We start from the raw sequence: 14,932 nt of genomic DNA on the forward strand, positions 1-14,932 counted from the left end.
ACACTGCCACAGCATGGCTTGAAGAGAGGTGCATAGGTCCGTGCTCAGGATTCAAACCAGCAAATCCTGGGCCACCAAAGCAGAGTGTGTGAACTTAACCTCTATGCCACCTGGCCAGCCCCTGCCTTCTTTAACTTTTAAATTTAGATTGATTTTCTTTAGATTTTTCAAAACTTTATTGACATAATATACAATAAAATGAATATGCCTATTTTAAATATACAGTTTAAGTTTTGACATAAGTGTACACCTATGTAACTACCATCTCATTCAAGATATAGAATATTTCTATCAAACAAAACATAAGTTGCCTTGGACCTTCCCAGTCATCCCCCACCCCTACCCCACACTTTCTACCTCAGGTAATCACTGATATGCTTTTTTTTAATTTTATTTCATTGAGGTCATATTGGCTTGTAATATTGTGTAAATTTCAGGTGTACATTATCATATTTTGGTTTCTGTATAGACTGCATTGTGTTCACCACCAACAGCCTAGTTTTTATCCATCATCACGCATATGTGCCCCTTTACACCTTTCACTCTCCCCCCACCCCTTTGCGTCTGGTAACCACTGATCTGTTCTCCTTATCTAGTGTTCATTTATCATCCACATTTGAGTGAAATCATACAGTGTTTGGTGTTTGTCTTTCTCCATCAGACTTTATTTTGCTTAGCATAATACCCTCAAGGTCCATCCATGTTGTCCCAAATGGCACAATTTTGTCTTTTTTATGGCTGAGTAGTATTCCATTATATATATATATATGACACATCTTCTTTATCCATTCATCCGTTGATGGGCACCTGGGTTGCTTCCACATCTTGGCTATTGTGAATAATGCTACAATGAACATAGGGGTACATACATGTCTTTGGATTGTTGATTTCAAGTTCTTTGCATAAATACCCAGTAGTGGGATAGCTTGATCATGTGGCATTTCTATTTTTAATTTTTTGAGAAATCTCCATACTGTTTTCCATAGTGGCTGCACCAGTTTGCATTCCCACTAGCAGTGTATGTGGGTTCCCTTTACTCCACATCCTCTCCAACAATTGTTATTTCTTGTCTTGTTAATTATAGCCATTCTGATGGGTGTGAGGTGATATCTCATTGTAGTTTTGATTTGCATTTCCCTAATAATTAGTGATGTTGAACGTCTTCTTATGTGCGTTTTTGCCATCTGTGTATCTTCTTTGGAAAAATGTTTGTTCATATCCTCTGCCCATTTTTTGATCAAATTGTTCATTTTTTTGTTGTTGAGTTGTATGAGTAACTCAAAATGGATTAAAGGCTTGAATATAAGACCTGAAACTATAAAACTCTTAGAAGAAAATATAGGCAGTGCACTTTTCGACATCAGTGTTAGCAGTATCTTTTCATATACCGTGTCTACTCAGGCAGGGGAAACAAAAGAAGAAATGAACAAATGGGAGTACATCAGACTAAAAAGCTTCTACACAGGAAACCATTAAAAAAATGAGAAGACAACTTGCTAATTGGGAGAAAACATTTGCAAATAATATATCTGACGAGGGATTAATTTCCAAAATATATTTAACAAAACCTGATAAGCCTTTTGTCACTATAGATTAGTTCTGATTGTTCTAAAACTTCAAAAATATGGAATTGTACTATGTATCCTATGTGTCTGGCTTCTTTCATTTAGCAGATTCTTTTTTTAGATATATCCATATTGTTTTATTTCAGTAGATTATTACTTTTTGTTACTGAGTAGTATTCATCATATTAAAATACAAAATGTGTTTAACCATTCATCTGTTGCCAAATATCACTTACCATAACAAGTGTTGTTGAAAGCGTAGAGCAATTGGAACTCTCTACATTGCTGGTGGAGTTAATAAAATGGTGCTTATAAAGTATCTTATAAAGTTAAATGTATACTTAACACATGATCCAGCAACTCCATTTCTAGATATTTATCTAAATAAGCTAAACTATATGTCCACAAAAATATTTATACATGAATGTTCATAGCAGCTTTATTAATTAGATTTGTTTTATACTTTCTTGGTAAGGTAAGGTAAAATTGGACTAGCGCTACTCCCCACTTAGGAGGGGCTTCCTGTCTTGAGAAAGCTATGAAAGTTTCAGATTATCACCTGTTGACGCAAACAACCAATAACCACTCTATAAATGGGACAGATAAAGCGAATTTTACTTGAGCCAGGCTGAGGTCTATAATCTGGGAGGTAGTCTCCACAAAGGAAGAAAGCATTCCCGAGAAGCTTGGTTTTTCAGTACAATTTTATACCTTTTTAGAACAAATAACATACATCAAACATGCCCAGGATACATATTCATCAAAGTTTCAAAGAGGTACTCAGTTGCAGATTAGTAGGTCAACATGACCCTGACATCCAGGAAGGGACACATATTCAGGAGTGCTGTTACTGGCGTTACCCAATACTGGTGTTGCAGGAGGGCAAGTATGCATCATCATCTTCAAAGAGTACATTCTTTCACTTCAAGACAATGTTTAGCACATTCTTTAATGGATAAGCAGATGTCAAATGTATGTTTGCTAGATCATAAATCAGGCTTCTTTAGTTCAAGCTGAATCAGACTTAATCCAGAATAGCTACCCCACATACCTCAATATGTGAAAATTTCTTGTCACACCTAAGGAAAAGAAATCACCATCCAGGTCTCTTAGGTAAAAATAAATGAATTAAAAACAAACAAATGTCAATCAATCTAAGCTAGGTGTCTCTCAAGTGATTTAATCCAGCTATCTACATGTGGGAGTTTGGGTTAAAATCTTTGCTAACAGTAAAAAGAAGGATTTTCACCCGCTCTTCTCTCTTCTTATCTTCCTCAAAAATTTAGATTTTTGGCTTCAGGATCTTGGTCGCATATCTTGGCTGTCTATGAAGAGCTTCTCTCCTTTGCCTTCCAAGTAATCTGTTCCTTTGTCATTGAACTCCTAAAGTAGTGAAATGAAGTAGCATCTTGATAGATAAATAGAAAAACTACTTTTGGATTGGTAGAAACTTGAGAAACCCTTCAAATCCAAGTGCGTGTGCAGACACCTACTTGCATAAGGAGAACCAGCCATGAATCCCACTAGTGGGCATGCTCTGGAGAGAAAATAAGGACGTCTGCAACGCTTGAGTCATCAGCATTGACGTAGCTTACCAGTAATGTGCCCTTACTACAAAAATTATATGTCATACTGGAAATCCTCCTTGCTGATCCACACTTGCTCTATTTCATCTGATTGTCAAACCAGGTCATTCATTGAAGGAGGAAGGAATTTTATTGCATTTATAGAGGACTTGAAGAAATATACATATATTGACTTCCATTCAGCTTTCTGATAATTTATTGTAAAGAACCATTATCTCCTTTAGTGAATCAACCTGACAGAGCATCTCTCCCTACATCACAAATTATAGTCATTCATTTTGAAAATTATACTCTTTCAGGAATTATTTCTGTTCCATAAAATGATTAATATAGATTTATACATTGAAATAATAGCAAGCAAACACAGCTAGAGAAAGGGAATCCTACTGATCTCAGACCTTCTCTCCCACCCATTCCCAAGAACAAAAGCAGACTACTCAGGAAAACTAATTTAATAAGTCATTTTTCCCTTCCCTTCATTTTGGTTTTTTCGCCTATAAAGACAAACTCTTAGGGGTTTTTGTTTGTTTGCTTGCTTGCTTCCTACCACCTCTGGTCTCTATTTTCCTTTGTGCCTTGCTTCCCTTTATTCCTGTTCATCCTTATTTTCATACTAAGATGGCCTGTGCCCATTGATTAAAGTGAGAAACAAGTGAAATGGAACGCTTTGTGTGTGGCTTCCAGTGGGCAAATATAAATGTAGGAAGTTTAGTCCAGAAGCTCCTTCTAACCTAGACCAAAGAACAGAAAACTTTCAAGCTTGACTGGATAAGATCTCCAAATAGCAGCAATGCTCTCCGTCTCATCTCAAGCATCTCTTCTCTCATTAAGGGTTTAATCCTAACCTTCTGCAGTCTAGCCATAATTGTTTCTATGCCCTGAACACTCACTCTTTCCTCTTCCTAGTATTCTATCCAAATCAGTAAATCACAGGACTGGAAAGATTCTAAGTAGTCAATTAGCAATTTGAGAAGAGGAACTAATGGATTATTTTTTCACTATATTAGTAGGAAACAGGATTCCTATTTGTGTTAACTTTTTAATCTGGATAATTTGGTAGAAATGGGAAAGACATAATAAGACTTTGTAAATTCTCTGTGATTTTATGGTTAGTAAAACTATTTTTCCTTGGGCATATATTTTCAAGTGGGTTATTTTAATTAACTCTGTCAAGTCATTAAGGCACAATTTGAGGAAACTGGAGTGTCTCCAAGAGATTTTGGAAGAGTTAATGTATACTTACTTCCAAAGTAAAAGAAGAATGAAAAGGGCCCAGTTTTTGTTCATTTTGTTTTGCTTTACTTTGGTGTTTTTTTGCGTGGGATTAGAAGCCACACTGATAAGCAATGTGCAACATCAAAAAATAATTAAGAGCTTTCCAGAAAGCCATGTCAGTACTGAAGTGAAAACTGACATGCCTGATCTGTTCTGGGGAAATACATGTTTTGAACTGACGTTGGAATGGTGCATCCTGGTAGAATTTAACGAGACAGTAAACGGCAGCAGGAATAGAAGTGGCATGCGTTCTGTTAGTATCAAGGAATTCGAGCTATTTTCATTTATCATTCCCTCCTAAATAATAATAACAGCCCTACTTTTTGAAACAAGAATGAGTCTCCTATTTAAGTTGAAATTACTTTTTCTTATGAAAGCCCTTATAGTTCTAATAACTAGAAAAAACATATTGAGAAAAGCAAAGCTTTGAAATGAAGTAATCAAAAGACAAAATTGCATGTAGCATTATTAGAGCAGTAGTTCAATTAGAATTATTTTTAAAACGGAGAGGTGAATTTCAATTCAGTTTAATTTAAAAATGATTCGAGACCGGTTTGATTTTTTCATAGAGTCGTGAATGCCAAGAATCAGAGCGGGAAGGATATGGATTGTGCATAGTGAAAGCACAGATATTTTTGTTATACTTTATGTTTCAGGGCTAAAGTTTTTTAAATGTAGGGACTTCTAGATCTTATTATGGATATGACTGAATTGTAGAGTATAACCTCAAACATTTTAGAGGAAAAACTCTTTCTATTAAGAGCACAGTAATCATCTAACTTTTCCATGCTTCAATTAAAAGTATTTCTTCTGAGCAAAGGAGAGGGGAAAAAAGTCCCTTTGACACACTACTTTTTTGTTAGTGTTAATGGAATAGTATAGGCCCTTGCTACTCAAAGTATGATCTATGGACCAGTAACATCACTATCTTCCAGGAGCTTGTTAGCAATGCCGGATCTCATCCACTCCAGACCTTATGAATCAGAATTAACATTTAAACAAGATAACCAGGCAATTCATAGGCACATTAAAGTCTGAGAGGGACTGTTATAGACCCTGGCACTGTAAATTAGTACTGTCCAATAGAACTTTCTACAATGATGGAAATGCCCTGCACCATTCAATACAGTAACCAATAACCACATACAGCTATTGAACATTTCAAATATGGCTAGTGCCAAGAAGAAACTGATCTTTTCATTTTATGTAATTTTAATTAATTTAAATTTAAACAGCAACACATGGCCAGTGGCTACCATATTATACATTGCAGCTATAACTTTTTATTCAAATATGTTTATGAGAATAACATATGCCTTCTGAAGCTTTGGGACATTTGTTCTTTTTTCATCATTTGCCTTTGTGGGTCATAGGGCCATTCTAGTATACTGATACTTCTAAGGGTTGTTTATTTATTTATATATCATCTGCACTATACCTGGGATGTACTTATCATATTCCACCACAGTTATTTGTTTACATGGCTGTTACCCACTATCAAACTTCTCAAGAGAGAGATCATGTCTTAATGATCTTGGTATTCCCACACATCTAGTACCAGGTTTGGCATGTATGAGGTCCTCCAATGCAGTTGCATTGAATTGAATTGGCAAAGAAATAAACCCATGGGTATTTATTTTAATAAGACTTAGTAAAGCATGGGATACAATTTAATGTCACATTATCTTGGACAATATCTATTATTGTTCATCCCACCAAAACAGAAACAGTCAAACAAAAAGAAACAATAACTATGATAACAATAAAATCTTACATAGCTAGAATCAGTTTCAGCCCTTTAAAGTCCGGTTGATGTACGGAAAATGCAGATCAGTAAACACATTACATGTCCTGGCTAAGTTATTTACGAGTAACATGCAAATCAGCATTTTGTACTGTCAGTTCTTTTGTGTGTGTGTGTGGGGGGGAAGATTAGCCCTGAGCTAACATCCATTGCCAATCCTCCTCTTTTTGCTGAGGGAGACTGGCTCTGGGCTAACATCTTTGCCCATCTTCCTCTACTTTATATGGGACGTTGCCACAGCATGGCTTGACAAGTGGCATGTCCCTCCACGCCTGGGATCCAAACCTGTGAACGCCGGGCAGCCGAAGCGGAGTACATGAACTTAACCACTCCACCACCAGACTGTCCCCTGTACTGTCAGTTCTGAATTGGCAAGAACACCAGAGTTGGACCTGGGACATGAAAGAGGGGATGCCTCCCTAAGGGGCTAGCTGTTGAGACACAAAGGCTGGACAGCTGAATTCTCCAAGTCCCAAGCTGATATGAGCTGAAAAACTAGCTGCAGAAAACAAATATCCCTGAGGTCACTAGCACCAGGTGGGTAGCCTGGCCCTCATGCCGTGGTGGAAACATCCAAATGCTTTTCTGACAAGCAGTGCAAACAGCCAGGCAAACAGCTTGGGACATGAGCAGATGGCTATGCAATGCCAACTTTCTTTCTTTTTTTTTTCCAGAGAAGGGGCGGACTGCCTGTGGCAATAATGGCGTCTTCTGACTTTGGACTCAACAGTCCTTCTCATCATAATTCTCGAATCATGTGGCTTGTGAATAAACTATTACTTTACTAAGTCCAACTCCATCTACTTTGCTCATTTCCATTGTCTTGTAAACAGATAAGTCTACTTTAAATTTTGAATTTCTGCACTTTCATATTATTTGAATTCACCAGATATTAGGAATGATATATTATGATATACTGAAAATAATTTGTTGATGAATTTCACATGCATACTTCATTCTTTAATAAGTCCTAAATATTTACAAAGAGTTCTAGCAAACAGAGGCCTTTGTTCATTTATTTGTTTTAGTCTTTTATTATGGAAATTTTCAAATGTATTAAAAAATAGAGAGATAATTATAAAAATCCATGTACCTATCACTCAGCTTCAAAAATGGTGAACATCCTTATTTCATGTCTCTTTGTTATTTGAATGGAGTATTTTAAGCCAAATCTCATCATGCTATTATTTCATCCATAAACACTTCACTATGAATCTCTAACAGGTAAGGATTTTTTTAAAAAATACAACAATAGCGTTAGCACAGTAACAATTTCTTCTTCTTATCTATTATTTAGTCCTTTTTCAATTTTCCTTAGTTGTCTCAAAACTACCTTCTTATGGTTGTCTGGTTTGAATCAAAATCCAAGCAAGGTACAAACTGAATTTATTTGATGTAACTCTTAAAATATATATTTTTTGTAGTCTTTTTAAAAAAATTTTTTTAGGTTGTGGTAGGAACACTTAACATGAGATCTACCCTTCTAATAAAATTTTAAGTGTACAATACAGTATTGTTAATTATAGACACAAAGAGCAGACCTCTAGAATTTAATCAACTTTATATTCATTGAATAGCAACTCCCCATTTCCCCCTTCACCCAGGTCTCAGCAACCACCATTCTACTCTCTGCTTCTATGTCTTTGACTATTTTAGCATACGAGGAGGAAAAATAATTTTTCCCTTTACCCTTCTGAGTTCTTAGCTGTGACTCTTGCAATGAAACACAGATTAACAAGAGAAAAACAAACAGAAACTTATTAGCATACTTCATGTACACATGGGAGATACCCAGGAAAAAATAAGTGACTCTTAGAGGTTGCCTAAGCCATCGGCTTAAATACTATCTTCAGCTAAAGACAAAAAAAGAGAAACTTTGAGGAGGGGTGAAGGGGGAGGGACAGGAAGCCCAGTTCTGCATAACCTGGAGGTTACCAGGAAAATCCTAGTAAACAAGGGTAAGGTTTGTCGTGCAGATTTAAGTCCATGCCTTCTCCATTGATAAAATTTTTTTGCGAATTAGAGTCATCCTTCTCTTCCTGGTGCAGACAGGGAGACACTTTTATATGGAGATTTCCTTTATAAATGTAAATTTCTCTTACAAAAGGGTAACCTTTACTCTGTTCAGAGCTTCTCCTATGTCTGCTCTTTCTCAAAATAATCAGCTCAAATAATCCATATGCCAATGAGGCATATTTTGGGATGGCATATTCTGCTACCCTTCATTAGATGCCTGATAGTGGAATCATGCAGTATTTGTTCTTCTGTGACTGGTTTATTTCACTTAGTATAACGTCCTCAAGGTTCATCCCTGTTGTCTCATATGGCAGGAGTTCCTTCTTTTTGAAGGTTGAGTAATATTTCATTGTAAAGAAATGCCACATTTTACACGATAACAGTTCCCTCTCTCCTTTTAATGCCATGTATTTGCCGAGCAAACTGGGTCATTTGTGCTGTAAAATTTCCCACATCCTAATTTGACTAACTGTATTCTTATATTCTTGAACATGTTCCTCTTGTAGCTCCTATATTTCTTATAAATCTGTGGTCAGACACAGAGATTTATTAGATTCATGTTCAAAGTCTTTTAGCAAGAATTCCTCACTGTGATTCTCTGTCCAGTTATTGCATCACATGTGGAAGTCCTTCACAAAGTAGGTCTCTGAAAATGGAGGGGAATCATGGTGGAAGTCTTCTATCAGGAATATTTGAAGCTTATCGAAGAGTTTAAATGTGAAAATGGATACCCGTGAGGCTTTTTCAAAATATTTTTACAATAAGGAGATCTGCCTCAGAATTTTTAATTTTCTCTAGTTTATAGGATTTTCTTAGTTTCAGAGAGAATTGGATTAAAACAACAACAAAATTTAATTTCAAAATCCCTCAGGTGAATTGTCTGTTTCACAGGTAGCAAACCACATGAATGAATTTGGAGAAGTGCATCGGAAAGACAAATCTCAAACCTGATCTGTGGTTGCTCCTCAGGGAATGGGGTCAACAACCCACCCTTAATTTGGTCTGAATGTGGAGATTGATAATGCCACACACCATGCACATACCAAGAGGGTCTGAAGAGATTTATTATGCACATATTGGGGGCTTTCTGGGGACAGCAAGGCAGGCTCTCCAGTAGGTCCAAAAATGGCTTAAGAGGGTGGGCAGGGTCACTAACTTTGCTTTTATTGTAGTTAGGGGGTTGGCAATGGGGTGAGGATGTTTGCTGTGTGGTTTGAACTTGCCACATCCGGGCTTCCTTATTGGCTTTCCCAGAAGTAGGGCAAGAGGGGAAAGAGACAGGGTGGAGTTGGAAAACTGTCACAAACAAACATCAAAAATAGAGTCAGACTCTTTACTACAAACCTAAGTTAGTTATTTAATTTGATGTATGAAGAATACAATGAGTAGAAGGAACTAAGACATTTGGAGGTTTTGCTTTTCAAGATTGATCGATCTATCCATTTATCTATCTATCATCTACCTATCTATTTATATTTTAAATAATAAGCATGGCTAACAATTATGGAGCCCCTTCTGTGTGGTGGACACTAGTTCTTTCTTTGTATTAGCCATTTAATACAACATTCTTAACAACCATATGAGTTGACTATTATTAACCCCATTTTACAAATGAGGGAACTGAGATGCAAAAATATTAAGATACTTGCTCAAAGTCATACAGCTAAAAATAGTGGAACTAGGGTTAAATCCGCACAGTCTGGCTGCAAGGAGGCACTCCTAACCATTATAAATATATACTAGCAGCTCGCAAAATTTGCTTACATACGAATCACCTGGAGGGCTTGTTAAAGCAGAAATTTCCAGGTAGTCCCCACCACCAGTTTCTCAATCAGTAGGTCTGAGATGGAGCGTGAGAAATCGCCTTTCTAATAAGTTCCCAGGATGCTGTGATCTGGGACGGCAGTTTGAGAACCACTGTTACACACAAATTTTTCTTAACACAAATTTGTATAGTACATGTGACTCATTCACCTTCCCAGTGCTATATCCTCATTAAAGTTTATGTGAATGTACTTACCAAAACTGGTTAGAGCATAATATTAATCACACTATAATAGTAATCACTCCAAAACTGAGAGACAGATAATGTAATGGTTAAAAGCTTGGCCTTAGAATGACCAGGATTTCCTTTCTAATTCTCCCACCAAATAGCTATGAAACATTGACCATGTTGCTTAATTTTATGTCTCAGTTCCCTTACCTGTAAATGAGGAAGTAGTAGTACCCAATCACAGCACTGTTGTAAGGATTAAGTGAGACAATGTACATAAAACATGTGACAAGTATTTTAATTCTTCAGCTTGATATTAGAGGTTGGTTAATGTCCTAACCTTGTCTGCCCGGAGTCTGAAGTTTAATATCTCTTGGCATTTGTTAAATAGTTCCCAACAGCAGTGCAAAGGTTTTAGGAGATTTACAAGAACTATCCTTGAGGGTATAAAAATTATATTTGATTTTATAATTTGCTGTAAGTAGATTTAACTTGCAGCTTTGAAAAGGTTTTTGGAGAGCCATAAGCAGGAAAAAATAAGTTCATAAAATCAAGTGTGTACCCTTTATTGTGTGGGGGAACATAGAGGAATATGTCTTTTTTAAGGAGCTCATATGACCTGAAGCAAAGTCTTACAGAGTCCCAGAACCATTTTTGTCAACTATCTTCTTAAATAAAATCTACTGACACTATGTCCAACCAACAGAGAATCAATTTAGTCAATTGATTAATTTTTTTAAAACAATCTCCATTAAGGAAATTGAATTGATTGACACGTGGTCAAAATAATTGGATGATTGGCAACACTTTCTATCTTGCAGCCAGGAGTTTTGGCATGACAGCAGACCCTAGGAATTTTGCTATATTGTCCTTACCACTAGAATAAAGTGAAATTAGCTAATGTTTGGTTTTTGTGCACTCGGTGTTCTCTGAGTTTGTACTGCACTGCCCTCTGGAGGACAGAACTCATCATAGCACATGCATCGTAATTTTAGGAAAATCTTATACTCCTCCGTAAAGACAAATGGGCTTCAAGTATGTGTGATTCATGACAATAGCACAAGAATATAATAGCAAACTAAAAAATTTTATAATTTATGCTAATATTTCAATTGGCATTATTGAGTAGTGTTGTTTTTTTATTCCAACTATTTTAATTTCTATAACAAATGATTAAAACTGTTATCAATATTCTTTTAAATAATTATGCACCTCTCTGTTGGCTTTTAAAATGAGTCTAAATTTTTCCATATTGTAATATACTAATAGTTCAAATTCTGAGTCCATCAGACTTACTTTCCTGATAATCAGTTTGTCCCTTTTATTTTGGATATACAGAGGATTTCCTGTTTAAAGAATAGCTATGTCGTTTTATTCACTTGCCATAGATTTTCATACATAGTCAAAGGTTAGTCCTTTACAATATACATGTGCATGAAAACTGGTTGATTGGGTTATAAACATAAGTTATTAAAATATTTCTGTAGAAAATATTGAAATAATGAACTTGACTGATTGATAAAATCAATGAAACCAGGAAAGAAAAATCTTTTGAGATCTAAATGATTTTAAAATCTTTCTTGACATTTGAAAATCACTGTTTTTAAAAAATGACGGTCACAGAAAGAAATTCAGGATGAACTTCACAAAACAAAATTTGTGAAAAATTACATAGTGACAGTATCAACACCATGATTATCCTGTATTACTGTCTATATTTTATTTGGTCTGTATGAACTTGGTCTAACAAAAGAGGTTGCTTCATGTTTTTCTTTTGTATTTCAGGCTAGATATCCAAGATTTCTTTGGCTATGACCTTTGGGCTGAGAAAGACTAATTTTATCACACGAAGGATAAAAGGAGAAATAAAGTAAGTGGGAACCTTTCGGATTTCTCCTATTTTCCTTTCCTATTCTTGTCTAGATTTTTCAACCAAAACAAAAGCATCTACGTGACGACCTCAGACTGCTAACTAAAGCCCCGTGTAGGCAAATTCTCATTTAACTTTTCTAAGCTGTCAGTCCAAATTGGGATTGGTGACCAAAAAATGCAGCTAAATAATAAACGTTGCTTGTCTCTTATAGCTGTTTTTCAACTCCTGTTACCTTAAGGCTACTCCACATTGTACAGTGTCAGGGTCTAAAAGCAAACAGGTCACTTTCTACTTGCTTTTCAATTATAATATACGTACAGGTCAAATGGCCAGTTAATAGAAACGAATCAAAACATGAGAATCAATTTCCAAATGACACTGCATGCAGGGCGTAAGATTTAGGAGAAAGAAGAGAATGAGACAGAAAAATGAAGCAGAGAGAGTCACTCTTTTTAATTGTACTTATTTTCCTGGGATAGCCAGATACTAAGAATACATGTTTGTTTCCAAATTACCAACCTGAAAGCTACAAAATTGTTAGAGAAGAAGTACTGCTTTTTATTTATCCGTTCATTAAATAATAAATATTTGTTGAAAGTCAGCTATGTGCAAATTATGGTGCTGGTATGTGCAAGTAACGGTGCTATTCCCTTTGATTAGTTTAAATGGAAATAAAATTATGCTGTGCTTTTAAATAAGCAACTTTAAATCTCTATTCATTGCTCCTCTCTCCACTTCAACTGTCAATATCCAATTAAAATGTGTGAATATTTCAACATTCCAATGTAAATAAGCTTCTATAAGCCAGAATCAGATGCAAGATTATACCTCACATTCAGGGATTTTTGGTTTTGGTTTGGTTTTTTTTACCTATTATTTACTTAACAAACCAGTGGGGTGTGTTTACCTCTTTTCTTCTGGATATAAGCCTTTCATAATAAATGTTCACTCTGCCTATTGGATTTCACTTCAATTCATTTATTAAGTCAAGGAGTCCCTGTGTCACTATTTCATTATATTACATTGCCTTTTTAGTACATTTTAGGTTTCTCATGATAAAGCTCATTCTGAACTCATTACTACCAATTGCAAATTAGCTTTTATCCCACTCTAGCTATTGAAATATTTTAATGTTTGTGCCAATAATTTTATAACCTAATAGTCATGTACTTTATCTGTTAATCACCATAACCTGAATTAATCTAGAATATATCTGATTTATTTGATACTATTTCATGATCCCAGAGGGGTTATAGCATATTTCAGAGTCTTATCTACGTGCATATTGAATTGTCAAGTTGCTAAAATCTTACAAGAAGATGTAGGCTTTTGGTGCTCATTTTTAAAATAAAATTGAAAAGAAAAGTTTTGAGGTTGCTAAAACTCTTGCTTGGCATATAGTAATGTTGACTTCGAAATATGTGCATATATGGTTTCTTATTTTTTGATTTCTCACTACAATAGAAATCTTGCAAATATGGTCACCACTAGCCCCAAAATATACTTCAATCCTCATCCATGAAGACTTTGACATACAAGTTTCAACTCTAATTGCATTGGTATAATTTTAAGTAGCTCTCTGTATTAGATAGATTTTTTAAAACCAGAATAGATGAACTTTGCCCCAGTTCTGACTACTGAACTTCTCATTCAACTGCAGAGTTAGAGTCACACATATATCCTCCCCGCAACCTTCTTGGCTAAACATCCACTTTATTAACTGTTGGAAGTGTGGTTACTCTGAAAACATCAACATAAGTGGGTTGTACTGAAATGAACTTTGAAGATTCCTGTGCAGGACTTACTGCATGTGTATTTACAAACCAGGCAGCTGAAATAATGTGCACAATTACAGGTCCCCATTTTTTTTCACTCTCATTTCAAACACACTAGCATCAATAAGCATAGCAAAAGGCAAAAACGCTTGTGACACCCTTTATTTTCTTAACCACAATGGGAATCCATTGTTAACAGTAAGGCAAATAATTTTATCTTTTGAGGATCAAGTTTTGGGAGCAAACACAGTCACTCCACTGTCTTTGAATGGAAAAATCAGTGTTAAGACTAGCTGAACTCTATATCCTAAAATGAGATTGATATACAAATGTCTAAGGAATAAATTTATGTAATTAATTTTAAGCAATCCACATGTCTCCAATCCTCACATTCAAGGAAACTTCGACTTTTGATTAGTGGCTTTAAAAAGCTTCTGTAGAACTAGGTATCATCAGCATAGAGAGCTGTTGTACATCCATCATCTCTTAAGCTAATAATCTTTAGCTTCATTACTGGCTCTGGAGAGGGAGTATAACCCACTAATGTGTTTTTCAGGTGATCTAAAGGTAGGAGTTTCAGTGCATGTAACTTAAAATGAGAAAACTATTCTAATTGACCTTGAGAGGTTAAAAAAATGAATTTGATAGAAAAAAAGATTAATGGAAAAAAATTAAGCTAAAAAATACAACCCTCTGAAAAGTAACAAACAGAACAGTTGGGAGTATTCACTTAACTATGAAATAGACAACAATAATTTAGAAAAATATATACAGAATATTCCTATAGCTATTTTAGAGCAAGATAGAAGTATAGTATTCAGTATAAAATTGGCACTAATTTAAACTATATGTGATTGTTTTTGACTAAGAAAGGCAATTTACAGTCAGTAAATTTTCTGATATAATTGAGAAGTTGGATCTTTTATCAGTTGGTAATTGGTCCAACTTCACCTCAGGTTAATTTTCTTCCTGATTTTTCCACTTCCTAAAAACCAACCCTGGGAAAGGATGATCTTTTCAACAAATGGTGCTGGGAAAATTAGAT

At 35.4% G+C, this 14,932-nt stretch overlaps 1 long non-coding RNA gene across 1 annotated transcript in view; it reads left to right on the forward strand.

Annotated features, from left to right (window-relative positions):
• The window catches only part of LOC147918243 (uncharacterized), a 110,376-nt gene that overhangs the window by 56,854 nt on the left and 38,590 nt on the right, over nt 1-14,932 (forward strand). The window contains exon 2 of the long non-coding RNA XR_015553220.1: nt 12,025-12,109. This is a non-coding gene — a long non-coding RNA (uncharacterized LOC147918243). The remainder of the gene's footprint in view (nt 1-12,024; nt 12,110-14,932) is intronic.

Source organism: Ceratotherium simum, chromosome 1 (genome assembly GCF_057802395.1).
Source record: "Ceratotherium simum simum isolate JZ-2026a chromosome 1, ASM5780239v1, whole genome shotgun sequence".
Taxonomy (NCBI): domain Eukaryota; kingdom Metazoa; phylum Chordata; class Mammalia; order Perissodactyla; family Rhinocerotidae; genus Ceratotherium; species Ceratotherium simum.